Source organism: Crocuta crocuta, unplaced genomic scaffold (genome assembly GCF_008692635.1).
Source record: "Crocuta crocuta isolate KB4526 unplaced genomic scaffold, BGI_CrCroc_1.0 scaffold138, whole genome shotgun sequence".
NCBI lineage: Eukaryota > Metazoa > Chordata > Mammalia > Carnivora > Hyaenidae > Crocuta > Crocuta crocuta.
Window position 1 is genome coordinate 2,302,441 of NW_027532585.1, and position 14,144 is coordinate 2,316,584.

The following is a 14,144-nucleotide window of genomic DNA, read 5'->3' on the forward strand; positions in this document are numbered from 1 at the left end:
TTGAATGATCTACTCTGGTGTGACTGTACCCTCACAGGTGGCTCCAACCCGCACCAGGAAGGGTGAACACTGGTGAAGCCCCCACGGGCAGCACAAGGCACTAAGCTCCCAGGTAACCATGGAAGAAACGGGAGGACATCCTCCTGTAGCCCCTCCCCATTTTCACCCACTCCTTCTCATCGAGTGGTACCTGTCAAAATGGAATTGGCTTGATCTAAGCGGAGACTCCTAAGACAAGATTTCTAGATCTAATTGCTAGTTTAAAAAAATTAAAAAGAATAAATTTGCTTAGAGCAGCTGACTGGCTCAGTCAGAGGAGCGTTCGACTCTTGAGTTCAGGGTCATAAGTTTGAGCCCCAGGTTGGATATAGCTATTACTTAAGTGAAATCTTAAACGTCATTAAGGGGCATCTGGGTGCCTCAGTCAGATAAGCGTCAGATTCTTGATTTTGACTCAGGTCATGATCTCATGGTGGTGGGATCGAGCCCCGCATTGGGCTCCGTGCTGAGCATGGAGCCTGCTTGGGATTCTCTCTCCTTCCCCCTCTGCACCTCCCCCACTTGCAGATACTCTTGCTCTCGAAAAAAGAATATGTAAAAATTTTAAAACATCATTAACAGTTTTTTTCCTTACTTGAATAACCACTGGCAATTTTGGAAAATGTAGGAATGCTTATTGACTGATTTCTTTCACTGTTTTTAGATTGTTGGTTGGGTCAAGATCATTATTATTGGTTATATTCAAGGTACTGTGGTTGTATCTTAACACCCAGAACTAGACTAAAAGAGCAGTGTTATGTGGAGGAGGGCAGGGAGAAGGATTTGGTCACTAGCATTTTAACGAATTGAAAGCAGTAATAAAATTGACTAAAAGTCCGTTTGCTTTTTTATTGTCAGCATGATTCTGGACAGACCGTTCATCCCCTTTTGTTTGTACTCGTCCTGGATCTCCCCTACCACCCTGACCTTGGTAGGCCGCTGGCAAAAAGGGCATTTGTTACAGGCTGTGGAACCAAAGACCGGGAGGCTGTCCTGGCATCCCAAGAGTGGAACTGGAAAGCAAGCAGGGATCTAAGCAGCTCTTCTCAGACCTTCTTCCTTAGGCTCTGTTCGTCTGTGCACACGAGTTTTGTCTGTCTGTACTCCACGGCTCCCGGCTTCACCGGGTCTCACTTCCACGCTGGGTAGCATCTTAATCTCAGATTCTGGGGTTAGAGAGTCTGACCGGCCCAGCATGGCGTCAGGGTCCACTCATGCACTAGCGGCCGTGGCCAGCGCACAGAGAGATGTAGGGCAGTCCCACGCCTCCACACTGGGGCAGGTTCTCAGAGAAGAAGAATGAATTGGGCACCTGTGGCAAAAGGCATAAATGTGTATATATGCATTTTTAAATAAATAATAACTCACGCGTGATTTTAAGAAACATGGTATTAAATGATGAGTAAAAGGATGCTCTTTCCCCACTGAAGTAACCGCTTGTAATCCTGCTTTTGGTGCCTTTATTTTTGCAATTTTTTTAATTGAGATATAACTCACATAACATAAAAATCATGTAGGAATGAGCACTTCATTGATTTTTCATGAAAATCACTGTAGTCACAGTGGTGTGCACCCATCACCACTATCATTTCCATTATCCCAAAAAGAAACCCTGTACCTATTAGCAGTCACTCCCAATTGCCCCCTCCTCCATTTTCTGGTAATCAGTCTACTTCTGTTTATGATTTACCTATTCAGGACATTCATATAATTGGAATAATACATGTGGACTCCTGTATCTGGCTTTTCACTTAATACTTTCAAGATTCAACCATGCAGTGGCATATATCAGCACAATATTCCTTTTTCTGACTGCAAATAATATTCTGCATGGATATACCACATGTTCATTCATGGATGGGCCCTTGGGTTGTTCCACTTCTTAGCTGTTGTGAGTCGTGCTGCTGTAAATATTACTGTACACATTTTTGCGTTTTCTGTTCTCTTGGGAATATACCTGGGAATGGGCTTGCCAAGTCGTAAGAACAGTGGAGGTCCACATAGTCAGGTAGGAGCCTGATATGGGGCTCAAACTCACCAACCGTGAGATTATGACCTGAGCCAAAATCAAGAGTCGGATGCTAACTGAGTCACTCAGGTGCCACTTTTATGTTTAATTGTTTGAGGAATTGCCAAACTGTTGTCCAAAGTGGCTGTACCACTTTACATTTTCACCAGCAATGTGTGAAGTTTCTAAGTTACTTACATCTAATTTTGTTTTTTTCTGTTTTATTATAGTCATCCTAGTGGGTGTGAAGTGATAACTTCTTGTGATTTTGATTTGTATTTCTCTAATGACTAATGGTAATAGCATATTTTAATACACATATTGGCCATTTGTATATTTTCTCTGAAGGAATGTGTATTCAAATCCTATGCAAATGTTTTAGTTGGGTTTTTTTTATTGTTGAGCTTTGAGTTCTTTGTATAATCTGCATACTAGACTCACCAGATATATGTGATTTGTAAATATTTCTACCATTTTGTGGATTATCTTCACTTTCTTGGTAATGTGTTCCAATGTAAGTTTTTACTTTTTTTTTTGGTGCATAATACGCTGTAGTTTATGTAAAGGAATGGAAGCACCAGAACAACTTTAATAACATTTTACTTGTATATGTTTAACTTTTTAATTTTGATGAAGTCCAATTTATCTGTCTTCCCTTTGATTGCCAAATTTCAGAACCCATTGCCTAATACCAGATGTCAACATTGATACCTATGTTCTTTCTAAGAGTTTCAGTTTTAGCTGTTAGATTTAGGTCTTTGATTAATTTTGAATTTTTGTATAAGGTAAGAGGTAGGGATCCAGATTCATTCTTTTGCACATGAATATCCGGTTATCCCAGTGTCATTTGTTTTTGGTTTATTTTTTACATTTACCAGTTTATTATAAGGGATATTATAAAGTATTCAGTTGGACAGCCATATGGAGGATGCAAAGAGTGGGATCTGGAGTAAGTACCCCGTGCTTTTATCTCCAGGGAACTGGGGGGTGTGCGCTCCCTCCCAGCAGTGGATGCGTTCCCCCATCCTGGAATCTCCTGCACTGGTTTTGAAAAGTCAGTTCTCCCCACTGAATGGTTTTGACACCTTTGTCAAAAAACCATTGGACTGTAGATGTGTAGCTTTATTTCTGAACTCTCGGTTCCATTCTGTTGGTCTCTATGTTTATCCGCATGCCAGTACCACATTGTCGTGATTAGCTCTGCAGGAAGTTTTTAAATCAGGAAGTGTGAATCCTTCAACTTTGTTCTTTTTTAATATGGTTTTGGCTCGTTAGAGTCCCTTGCATCTCCATATAAATTTAGAATCAGATCGCCCGTTTCTGCAAAGATAGGCATTGGGCATTTTGGTAGAGATTGCATTGAATCTGTAGGGCTTTTAGTTCTTTGATAATAGAAAACAGTTAAGATTACAGACACTAAAGCCACACTGCTTCTGAGCTTCTGAACCACACCCTGGATATTTGGCTCCCTGAGTCATTTTTTAAAATATTTCCTTTTTTTTTCCTTCAACTACTGAATGATTTTCAGTAATAATCATGAAATGAAGTTATACACAATGCTGAAGGTATTATATATTTCAAGATAGTTTGGGTCATTGCTTCTATCACCTTCTTCTGTCCCCCACCCCACCCGTTCAATGATTTTAGAATTTTTTTTGTTGAGTTCCACTGTATTGATGTTGTTTCGTGTTGGTATGGGTACCACACATGAGATTTGAAGAATTTTGTTTTAATTGTATAATTAATTATTTGAATAACTTCCCAAGTTCCTGCAGGACAAAAAAGAAACAATTGATAATGTGAATTCTAATGAAACAAGAAACTGCAAAAGGCACAAGTTAGGCAGTTCCCAAATTGTGCTACTGATGTGAATGTATTTTTTGTTGTTAGTGTCTTTCCTTTCCCTTTCCCTTTCCCTTTCCCTTTCCCTTTCCCTTCCCTTTCCCTTTCCCTTTCAAAGCACATGCACAAGCAGGGGAGAAGGGTAGAGGAAGAGAGAGAGTGTTAAGCGGGCTCCACCGCCAGCGCTGAGGCCCACAGGGAGCTAGATGCAGGGGCTCGAGACTAACACCATGAGATCATGACCTGAGCCTAAATCAAGAGTCAGTCACTTACCCACCTGAGCCACCCAGGCGCTCCTGTTAATATAGTTTCTTGATTTAGTTATAAAGCAAAGAATAGTTTGAGAAGAATATGTTTTAGTGTTAAATACTAAATTCAGTGAATTATTTTATGTGTGATCTAAAATTTGTGCTTACTCTGCCTCTCATTTCACATTGTTTTAAATGTTAAACACAACTAAACTCTCCCAAATTGTCTCATAGAAGATAGAATTGAAGTAGCTCAAGTTCTGTTTCTTCATCTTTACAATCACCGTGTTTATTTAAAATCTGTTGTATGCATGTAGGACAGTAGAGTGCCCCACAGGGACTGGGGGATGCTAATTGCCCCTAAGCAAGTTTGGACTGTTCTGGACCACTTAGAGATTTACTGTCCAAACAAATGCACTTAGCTAAGTCTTTATTGGGAAGAATGTTGACAACATTGAGTCTTCCTAGCCATGAATGTGGAATATTTCCCCATTTATGTAGTTCTTGAATTTCTTTCATCAGACTTTTATAGCCTTCCTCATACAGATCTTATACATATTTTGTTAGATTTATACACAAGAATTTCATTTTGGTGGATGCTAATGTAAAGGGTTCTGTGTTTTTAATTTCAAATTCCACTTGATCATTGATAGTATATAGGAATATGATTGAGTAGCGTATACTAACCTTGCATTTTGCAGTCTTGCTATAATTGCTTATTAGTTCCACTAGGGGTTTTTTGTTGTTGATGCCTTTGGATTTTCTATGTAGAAACATCTTCTGCAAACACTTTTATCTTTTCCTTCTGGGTCACTATACCTTTTATTTCCTTTTTCTGTCTTATTGCATTAGTTATGGCTTCTAGTACAGTGTTGAAAATGAGTGGTGAGAGGGTCTTCATTGGCTTGTTCCTATCTTAGTGTGAAGTTTCTGGTTTTTCACTTATTTTTAATTCTTCAGTTGCTTTCCTTTTGAATGTAAAGGCATATTCTGAAGTTGTTTTTTCCCTCCAGCAACTTTAGATAACCATTTCAGAGTTTCCATTTCATAAGATGAGGAAATTAGTGTCTACACAACTCTCCATTGCTTCTACCCAATTTGTGTCAGTCATTGTGCATTACCAAAGTTTACAAAGCTTTAGTGCTTTGTCTGATCATATCATAAAGGTCAAAAACCAGTGAATAGCATTTACGTTACTATGATTGTATAAGTGCTTTCCCCGCAGAACCTACTAGGGTGTTTAAATGGACCAGTAGAGAAGGAAGTGTAATCCTGTCATTAAATTATTTTGATTTAAGGACAGTGTTTCAAGATTCAAGGTCAAAAGGTTTCTCTTACACTCCAAAGTTTACTATCAAGCCATAATTATCATTTTTTTATCATGAGCTACGTTTTGCATTTTATCAAATACCTAATTTTCTATCCCCTGAGATGGTTATAGTTTTTCTTTAAACTTTTAATGCCATAAATTACACTCCTAGGTTTTCTGATCATAAACAACCTTTGTATTATTGGGATAAGTACTGCATGATCATGATTTCTTTGTGAATATGCCATTGGATTCAGTTAACTAATATGGGTTTATGTAGTTTATATAGGAGTTTTGCATGTTCATCTTTTGTGAACAACTTGGCTTGAAAGTACGAAATTATCTGGATTTGGGACTTCATGGGATTGAGAGGAAAAGATCAGATTATCTCTCACGCAATATTAGACATACAGTGTTCTTTGACCAAATTGTGATAACCCTAAGAGCTCTGTCTGCCAATCTTGTGGCAGTTTGGGTAGTTTATATTCTTTCCGAAATTTAATTGTTTCACCTGAATTTCAAATATGTTAGTTTATAGTTCATAATATTTCACATAGTTTTTAGTATTTCTGTTATCTATACCATTTCCCCCCTTTTTTTTGTTTTGTTCTACCTATGGTTCCTTTTTCTTTTTTCCTTTTTAAAAATGTTTTTAAAAATATTTGTTTATATTTGAGAGAGACAATGTGTGAGTGGGGGAGAAGAGACAGACAGAGACAGAATCTGAAGCCGGCTCCAGGCTCTGAGCTGTCAGCACAGAGCCCGATGTGGGGCTCAAACTCACAAGCTTGAGATCATGACCTGAGCTGAAAGCAGACACTTAACTAAGCCACCCAGCACCCCTATTTTTTCCGTTTAGTATTGCGTTCTCTTTGTTTCTTTTTATTTGTCTGATTTTATTCTTTGGATTTTCTTCTGAACTGGCCTGCCAAAAAATTTGTCTATCTTAATATTAATGATTTGTATTTGTGTTTTTGTTCTCCATTTCATTTATTATTTTTCTTATTTGGTTTATCTCTTTTCTAAAAGCTGCTTAGGTTGAAAAGTAGTAATCTCTTCTTTTTTTGTACTTGATAAGTGTATTCGAATCTATAACTTCATAAACACCACCTTAGTAGCCCACAAATATTAACCTGCTCAGCTTTTTTGTTATCCATCTGAGAGAATATCAAAATTACTCCCTATAAAGTCCTCTCTATTTTTTTTTTTTAATTTTTAGTGTTTTATTTATTTTTTGAAGGAGAGAGATAGAGACAACGTGAGCAGGGGAGGGTCAGAGAGAGAGGGAGACACAGAATCTGAAACAGGCTCCAGGCTCCGAGCTCGTTGTCAGCACAGAGCCTGACGCGGGGCTTGAACCCATGAACCATGAGATCATGACCTGAGCCAAAGTTGGATGCTTCACCGACTGAGCCACCCAGGCACCCCTATAAAGTCCTCTCTAAATTAAGGATTATTTATTAGCATGGCCTTCTTTGTTTTAAAAATCATTATAGACATAAAGGTGCTTCTGTGTTAAGCTTCCCTTTGTACTGAGTTCTTGTCACGTTTTGGACGGAGAACATAACACCTGACATCTATTGAGGCTTCCTCTGTGACTAGTACGTAGAACCTTTTGTGAACGTCACATGTTAAAAATGCACTCTGGATATTTATATTTATTGGAGAGATTATTCATACCTGCTGCGTATTTACTTTTGTGTTTTATGTGTGATTTTCTGAGAGGGCTGTGTCAAGTCTTTGTGATTTCTGTTTAGCTTTTCTCTTTGGTTCTGAAAGTTGTTGCTTTATTTTGAGGCTATGCTGTCAGGTACATATGCACTTTCTTGAGCAGTACCATGTTAAAACTTAATTTACTTATATTTGTATTATTGCATTTTTTTCTTATTGAACAGAAATTTGACATCATATTCACTAAGTTCTTCCTGCGTTTCATTTATATTACATATTTACTAAGAACTATGATGTCCTTTGGATGTTCTTCAACTTCCCCCTTTTTAAAAATTTATTTGTGTGCTCGAGAATTCCAAGCCGCCGGAGCCAAATATGGGGCTTGAACTCACGAACCATGAGATCATGACGTGGGCTGAAATCGAGAGTTGGAGGCTTAATCAGCTGAGCCGCCCAGTTGCCCCAACTTCCGTTTTAAATTATTCCTCTAATTTGTGGTAGTTGCTTTTTAGGTTTGTGACTTAATTATTATGCTTGGACTTTTTTTCTCCCGTTGCATTCATGAGTTAATCCTGTTGTTTCTTGGACCTCAGGTCTTTGTCTTTAGTGGAGCCTTCATTTTAAATTGAAAAATATTTTAAGAAAGATCGTGTGAGAAGAGAACAAGAACTTCATCACATAATGATAAAACTGCTCAGTAAGAGGCCCTACATGTGAATGCACCTAACAGCAGAGCTTTAGAATGCAGGAAGTAACAATTCATGGAACTGCAAGGAGAAATAGAGAAATCTGTAATTATAATTGGAGATTTTACCATTTCTCTTTTAGTACGCTACAGAACAAGTGAATAGAAGATCAGCGAGGATCGAGGATCGGGGCGGGGTGCCTGGGTGGCTCTGTCAGTTAAGTGTCCAACTTTAGCTCAGGTCACGATCTCAAGGTTTGTGAGTTCAAGCCCTGCATTGGACTCGCTGTCAGCGCAGAGCCCGTTTTGGATACTTTGTCCCCCTCTCTGCCCCTCCCCTGCTTGTGTGTGCTCTCTCAAAATAAATGTTAAAAAGATGTTTCTCTCTCAAAAATAAATGTCAAAAAAAAGGAAAGAAAAGCAAGAATTTAGAAAAACTGCACAAAACCATCAAACAAGTAGATCTAATTGACACTTGTAGAATGCTCCACCAACATCACAACATAAATTTTTTCCGAATGCGCATAGAACATTCACCAAAATAAACCACATCCTGGATCATAAAGATATTAACAAATCTTAAAGAGTTGAAATCATCAACTATGTTCTCCAGTTGTAATGAAGTCAGATTAGAAATCAGTAACCAATGATAAAATTCAAACTTGTGGAAATAATTTTTTTTTTTTNCCCAGGCGCCCCTGGAAATAATATTTCTAAATAATCCATGGATCAAAAAGTCTCGAGGGGAATTTTAAAATATTTTGAGCTAAATGAAAATGAAAACACAGCATATCAAAATTTGTGGGATACAGCCAAAGATGTGCTAAGAGGCATTAAGTGCATTTATTAGAAGAGAAGATGATCTCAAATGAATAATTTAAGCTTCTANCTCATGCTCTGTCTCTGCCTCAAAAATAAACATTTTGGAAAAAAAAAAAAAACCAAAACAGAAGGAACTAATAAAGGTAAGGCAGAAATGAAATTGTANGTCCAACTTCGGCTCAGGTCATGATCTCACAGTTCATGAGTTCGAGCCCCGCATCAGGCTCTGTGCTGACCGCTCAGAGCCTGGAGCCTGTTTCAGATTCTGTGTCTCCCTCTCTGCCCCTCCCCAGCTCATGCTTTGTCTCTGTCTCAAAAATAAACATTTTGGAAAAAAAAAAAAAACCCAAAACAGAAGGAACTAATAAAGGTAAGGCAGAAATGAAATTGTAAACAAGAAAAAAGAAAATGAAACACAAAACTTTTTTTTTTTTTTAAAACAAAAGGATCAGTAAAGTGCATAAGTTTATAGCCAGACTAGCAAAGGGGGAAAAAAAAAAGACACAAATTACTGGTACCAGGAATGAAAGAAGAGATACTACTATAGACTCTATGGATGTGGAAAGGATAATACAAGATAACTCTATGAACATAAATTCAACAACTTAATGGAGCAGTTCTTCAAAAAATTGTATTTCCTATTTTTACTGTGACAAATCACCACAAATTTAAGGACTTAAAACAGCATAAACTTATTATCTTACAGTTCTGGAGGCCAGAATGATGTGGGTCTTACTGGGTGAAATCTAGTTGTCAACAGGACAGCATTCCTTTCTGGAGGCTCTAGGGGAGAATCTGTTTCCTTGTTGTTTTCCAGCTTCTGGAGTCTGCCAACATTTCTTGGCTCATGGCCCCTTCCGAGCTCTTTTCTCCTCACTCTGACGACTTCTGTCTCCCTCTTCCATGGTAAGGACCCTTGTGATTATATTGGACGCACATGGATAATCTCTCTGCTTTAAGGTCAGCCAATGATCAACCTCAATTCTGTTATCTTCTACCTAACTTCCCCTTTGTCATGTCATATATTCAGTTTCTGGAATTAGGATGTGGCATTATTCTGCTTACCACACCACATATTCACCCTCACCCACGATGAAATAGATCACCATCAGCTCCCCCTCCTTTGTGTGTCCCCCCAACAAGGGCCTCTGTTCTAATTTTCCTCTCTATGATTTGGCATATTTTTTTTTTTTTTTTAATTTATTTCTAGGAGAGAGACAGTGTGAGCAGGGGAGGGTCAGAGAGAGAGGAAGACACAGACTCTGAAACAGGCTCCAGGCTCTGAGCTGGCAGTCAGCACAGAGCCTGACGCGGGGCTCGAACCCACGAACCGCGAGATCATGACCTAAGCGAAAGTCGGACACTTAACCGACTAAGCCACCCAGGCGCCCTTGATTTTGCCTATTCTTGGTACTGCATGTGAGTGGAATCCTACAATATTTGTCCTTTTGTGTCTAGATTATTTCACTTCACATAATGTTTGTAAGGTTCATTCTTCGCGCCTTTATTGTTTGAGAGAGTATAAAGATAATTCATGGAAAAGGTATTTTCCACATAAATGTGGGAACAGTGAGACCTTGTTTGCAAAAATGTGAATTTTAACCTACAAATGTCATACCTTATATAAAAATTAACTCAAAGTGAGTCATAGACCTAAGTATAAAATCTAAGACTGTAATAATAGAAAACTTATTTATTTATTTTTATTTTTGAAAGAGAGAGCATGAATGGGGGAGGGTCAGAGAGGGAGATACAAAATCTGAAGCAGGCTCTAGGATCTGAGCTGTCAGCACAGAGTCCAACGAAGGGCTTGAACCCACGAACTGTGAGATCATGACCTGAGCTGAAGTTGGCCACTTAAACCTACTGAGCCACTCAGGCGCCCCAAAATATAAAACTTTTAGAAGTAGAAAATCTTTGTGGCCCAGGGTTTGGCAATGAGATCTTAGGCATACACCAAAGACGCAACGCGTGAAACAAAAATTTGAGAACCATCAAAACTAAAAACTTTTGTTCTGCGAAAAATATTATTAGAATGGAAAGATAAGCTATTGCCTTATTTGAAAACATAGATGAAATTTGTATCCAGAATAAATAAATAAAACACAATGATAATTAACCCAGTTTTTAAAAGGGCCAAAGATTAAATAGATGCCTCAGCAATTCAGCACCATTAGCCACTAAGGAAATGCAAATACGAACCATGATGAGATGTTACACCCCTATTAGAACAGCTAAAATAGGAAAACAAAGTGACAGTACGAAAAGCTGGCAAGGATACAAAGAGCTTGATCTTTTATACATTGCTGGTGAGAATGCAAAATGGTATAACCACTCTGGGAAAGAGGAGGAAACTTAAAAGTTAACCATACATTTACCATATACTCAGCTGTCCCATTCCTAGGTATTTACTTAGAGAAATGAAAGCTTATGTTCACACAAAAACCCTGTACACAAATGATTAGTTGTTTTGTTCATAGTTAAACCTGGAGACAATCTAAATGTCCTTTAATGAGTAAATAGAGAAACAAATTGTCATTTAGCTATACTGTGGAATACTATTCAGCAATCAAGAGAAATGAACTTTGGTGTACTCATGTAGTAGGGTTCCCAAGACCACTTCTGTCTTGAGAGACTCACTAGAAGGACTTTTTTTTTTTTATGTTTTATTTATTTCTGAGAGAGGGAGAGAGAGAGTGTGAGCAGGGGAGGGTCAGAGAGAGAGGAAGACACAGAAGTGAAGCAGGCTCCAGGCTCTGAGCTAGCTGTCAGCACAGAGCCCAACGTGGGGCTCAGACCCACGAACCAGGAGATCATGACCTGAGCTGAAGTTGGACGCTCAACCGACTGAGCCACCCCGGTGCCCCGACTCACTAGAAGGACTTAATGTGACTCCGTGTGTAGTTGTATTCAAAGCTAAGATTTCTTACAGCAGGATAGTAAAGGTACACAGCTGGATCATAAGGGAAAAAGATACACATGAAGTCTGGAAGAATCCATGTGTAGGCCCCCTTACTCCCTCTCCCATGGGAGAATTCATAGATTGGAAGACTCAGTGAAGATGTCACTTCTCCTCAAATTATCTGCAGGTTCAACACAACCCTAATCAAAATTTCAGCAGACTTAACACAGAAGTCAATAAGCTGGTCCTCTCAATTACACAGACATGTGAAGGATGAGAATAATCAAGATAAACTTGGAGAACTTAACTATTTGATTTTTAAGACTCGAGACCGACTCAATAATGGTTAAGACAGTAGGAGTATAGTATTAAGACAGCATAGAGATAAATAGATCAGTGTAATATACCAGTGTGGGAATAGAGAAACATAAGTACAGTGAGTTGATTTTTGATACAAGTGCAAAGCAATTCGATGCTAAAAGAAAAGCCTCTTAATTAATGTTGGAACAAGTGGATATCTTTTTGGGGGAAAAAATGAGCCTCAACCCCTATGTCACAATATTGACCAAAACATTAATTTGATGTGGGTTACAGACTGAAGTATGGAAAGTAAACCTCAGAATATTTTCATCAGCTTGAGGTCTGTTACTATGAAAGAAAAAAACTTGGCAAATTGGACTTCTCATCAAAAGATACCATGAAGAATGTCAAAAAGAAAGTACAGATTAGGAGAAAATAATGTGCCATGCGTGTATATCTGACTTACGACTTCCGTCTAGAATACACAGGAAATTAGTGTAATTGTTGATGCCACAACAAACCCATTTTTTAAAGTGGACATAATTGTGAGTAGGCACTTCGCAAAAGAATTTATTGGAATGGTGAATGAATATGAAAAGGTATCCAGCGTAATTTGTCATTAGGGAAATGCATATTAAGACCACAGTGATAGACCAGCACAATGGCTAGGATTAAAAAGATTGACAAGATCGAGTATTGGTGAGGGAGAACCTCTGACTGAGCCACCCAGGTACTCTCCCCCCCCACCCCCCGCCGAGTCTTAAACTAGAATAAGATTGAGTGTAGTGGTGGTCAAATTCAGATGGCCAAGAGCTCCTAGGAAATATCATAAAGTGATATCTGTGTGACCGACTTGGTCCTACTTAAACTCAAGATGATGAATACATTATCTTAGGTAGTTGAATCTGTGAGTGGGTTAGTGTCGGCCTCAATTATAGCCAGATAGTTAGACTGTGTCTATGGGAATCTGCTTCTCTCTTTTCCTGTGGGACGGCTTACTTTTGAGACCGAACTGAGGCATAGTGGCCACAGGCTGTTCCCAGGCACTGAGTGCTCTCTCTCTACCTAAATATCCGGTAGCGCCCATCCTGTCCTTGCTCCGTGTCTGGAAATCACAAATTCCTTCTCCCTCGGCGTGGCTCGGGGCTGCCCCTCTTTCCAGGCCCAGCTCCAGCAGCAGCTCCGTCGGAAGCCCTCTCTGAGGTGATCTGACCTGCATTAGTTTCTCAGTGCTTTTGGCTGTTAGTCTCTGTTCACTGCTTATCTTTGCTTCAAAATTTCCAGCTCTCTCAGTACCCTTGTACAACCTGGTGGAGTGCTGGGCACATTGTTGGCTTCATAAATAATGGACAGTGTCTACACGCTTGATTTTTTTTGGGGGGGGATTATCTATTGCAGCCCTTTAATTGTCCAGCAGTACCAGGTATTTTGTAAGCTGGCCTCTATTTAGGAGAACCCTATCTGTGTACATGTAACTTACCACCTCCCAATCACTCTTTGATGTAGCTTCATCATCCTGTGGCATGGTCTTGCTTAACTTTTATTTTTTATTTAGTTTTTAAAAAGTAAGCTATGCACCCAGTGTGGGGTTTGAACTCACCATTGTGAGGTCACGAGTTGCATGCTCCACTGAGGCCTCNCCCCCCGGGCCCCGCCCCTCCCCCCCCCGCAGCATGTCATGTTTCTTGCATAAATGCACTCAGAATAGTAGCGTTGCAGTGGCCGTCACTTCTGTGCATCAGCCTTTTCTTTAAACATCCTTTTTTACTGGAAACAAAAATGCCCATCCTTTTTTTTTTTTCCTGGCCATTTTGGTAATCCTTTATTGGCACTCTAGTACAACAGTGGCTCTCTTTAGTGTGCATCAGACTCACTTCGAGGGCATTTTATTTGTGTATTTTTATTATTTTTTTTTTATCACAGTTTGCCAGCAGCACCGTANCTTCCTTGGCCCTTTGTGCGGGGGCATCCGAGTCCAGCGTTGGCACCGGCTGTGCGAGCGCTGGCTGCAGCCCTCCCTCCTCTGCTGTGACTCCGGCTTCCTCCCTGCAGACATTCTGTGTGGGCATGACATATTGGAGCCTGGAGAGCTTCCGGAGAGCCATCCCCCTTCTTGGGGACCGAGGTCTTCCAGGGAAGGAGGACGGACTCGGAGCCCGGCGCCCTCCTGCAGGCCTCCGCAGACCGCTTCTGCCTTCTTGCATCCACCGAGATGGCGGGTTCGTGCCGCCGTCTCGGGGACGCCGGCCTCTCGAGGCTCGCTGAGCGGAAGGCCCTGCCCGCTGCCACTGGACCGGGTGTGATGGCGCAGCAGTGTG

General features: G+C 39.9%; 1 long non-coding RNA gene across 1 annotated transcript; it reads right to left on the reverse strand.

Annotated features, from left to right (window-relative positions):
• Nucleotides 1-868: 868 nt before the first annotated feature.
• On the reverse strand, nucleotides 869-13,366 carry LOC144244222 (uncharacterized). The gene is made up of 2 exons (XR_013338875.1): nucleotides 13,307-13,366; nucleotides 869-1,351 (listed from the first exon to the last, which is right to left on the reverse strand). It is a non-coding gene; the product is annotated as an uncharacterized LOC144244222 (long non-coding RNA).
• Nucleotides 13,367-14,144: the final 778 nt, after the last annotated feature.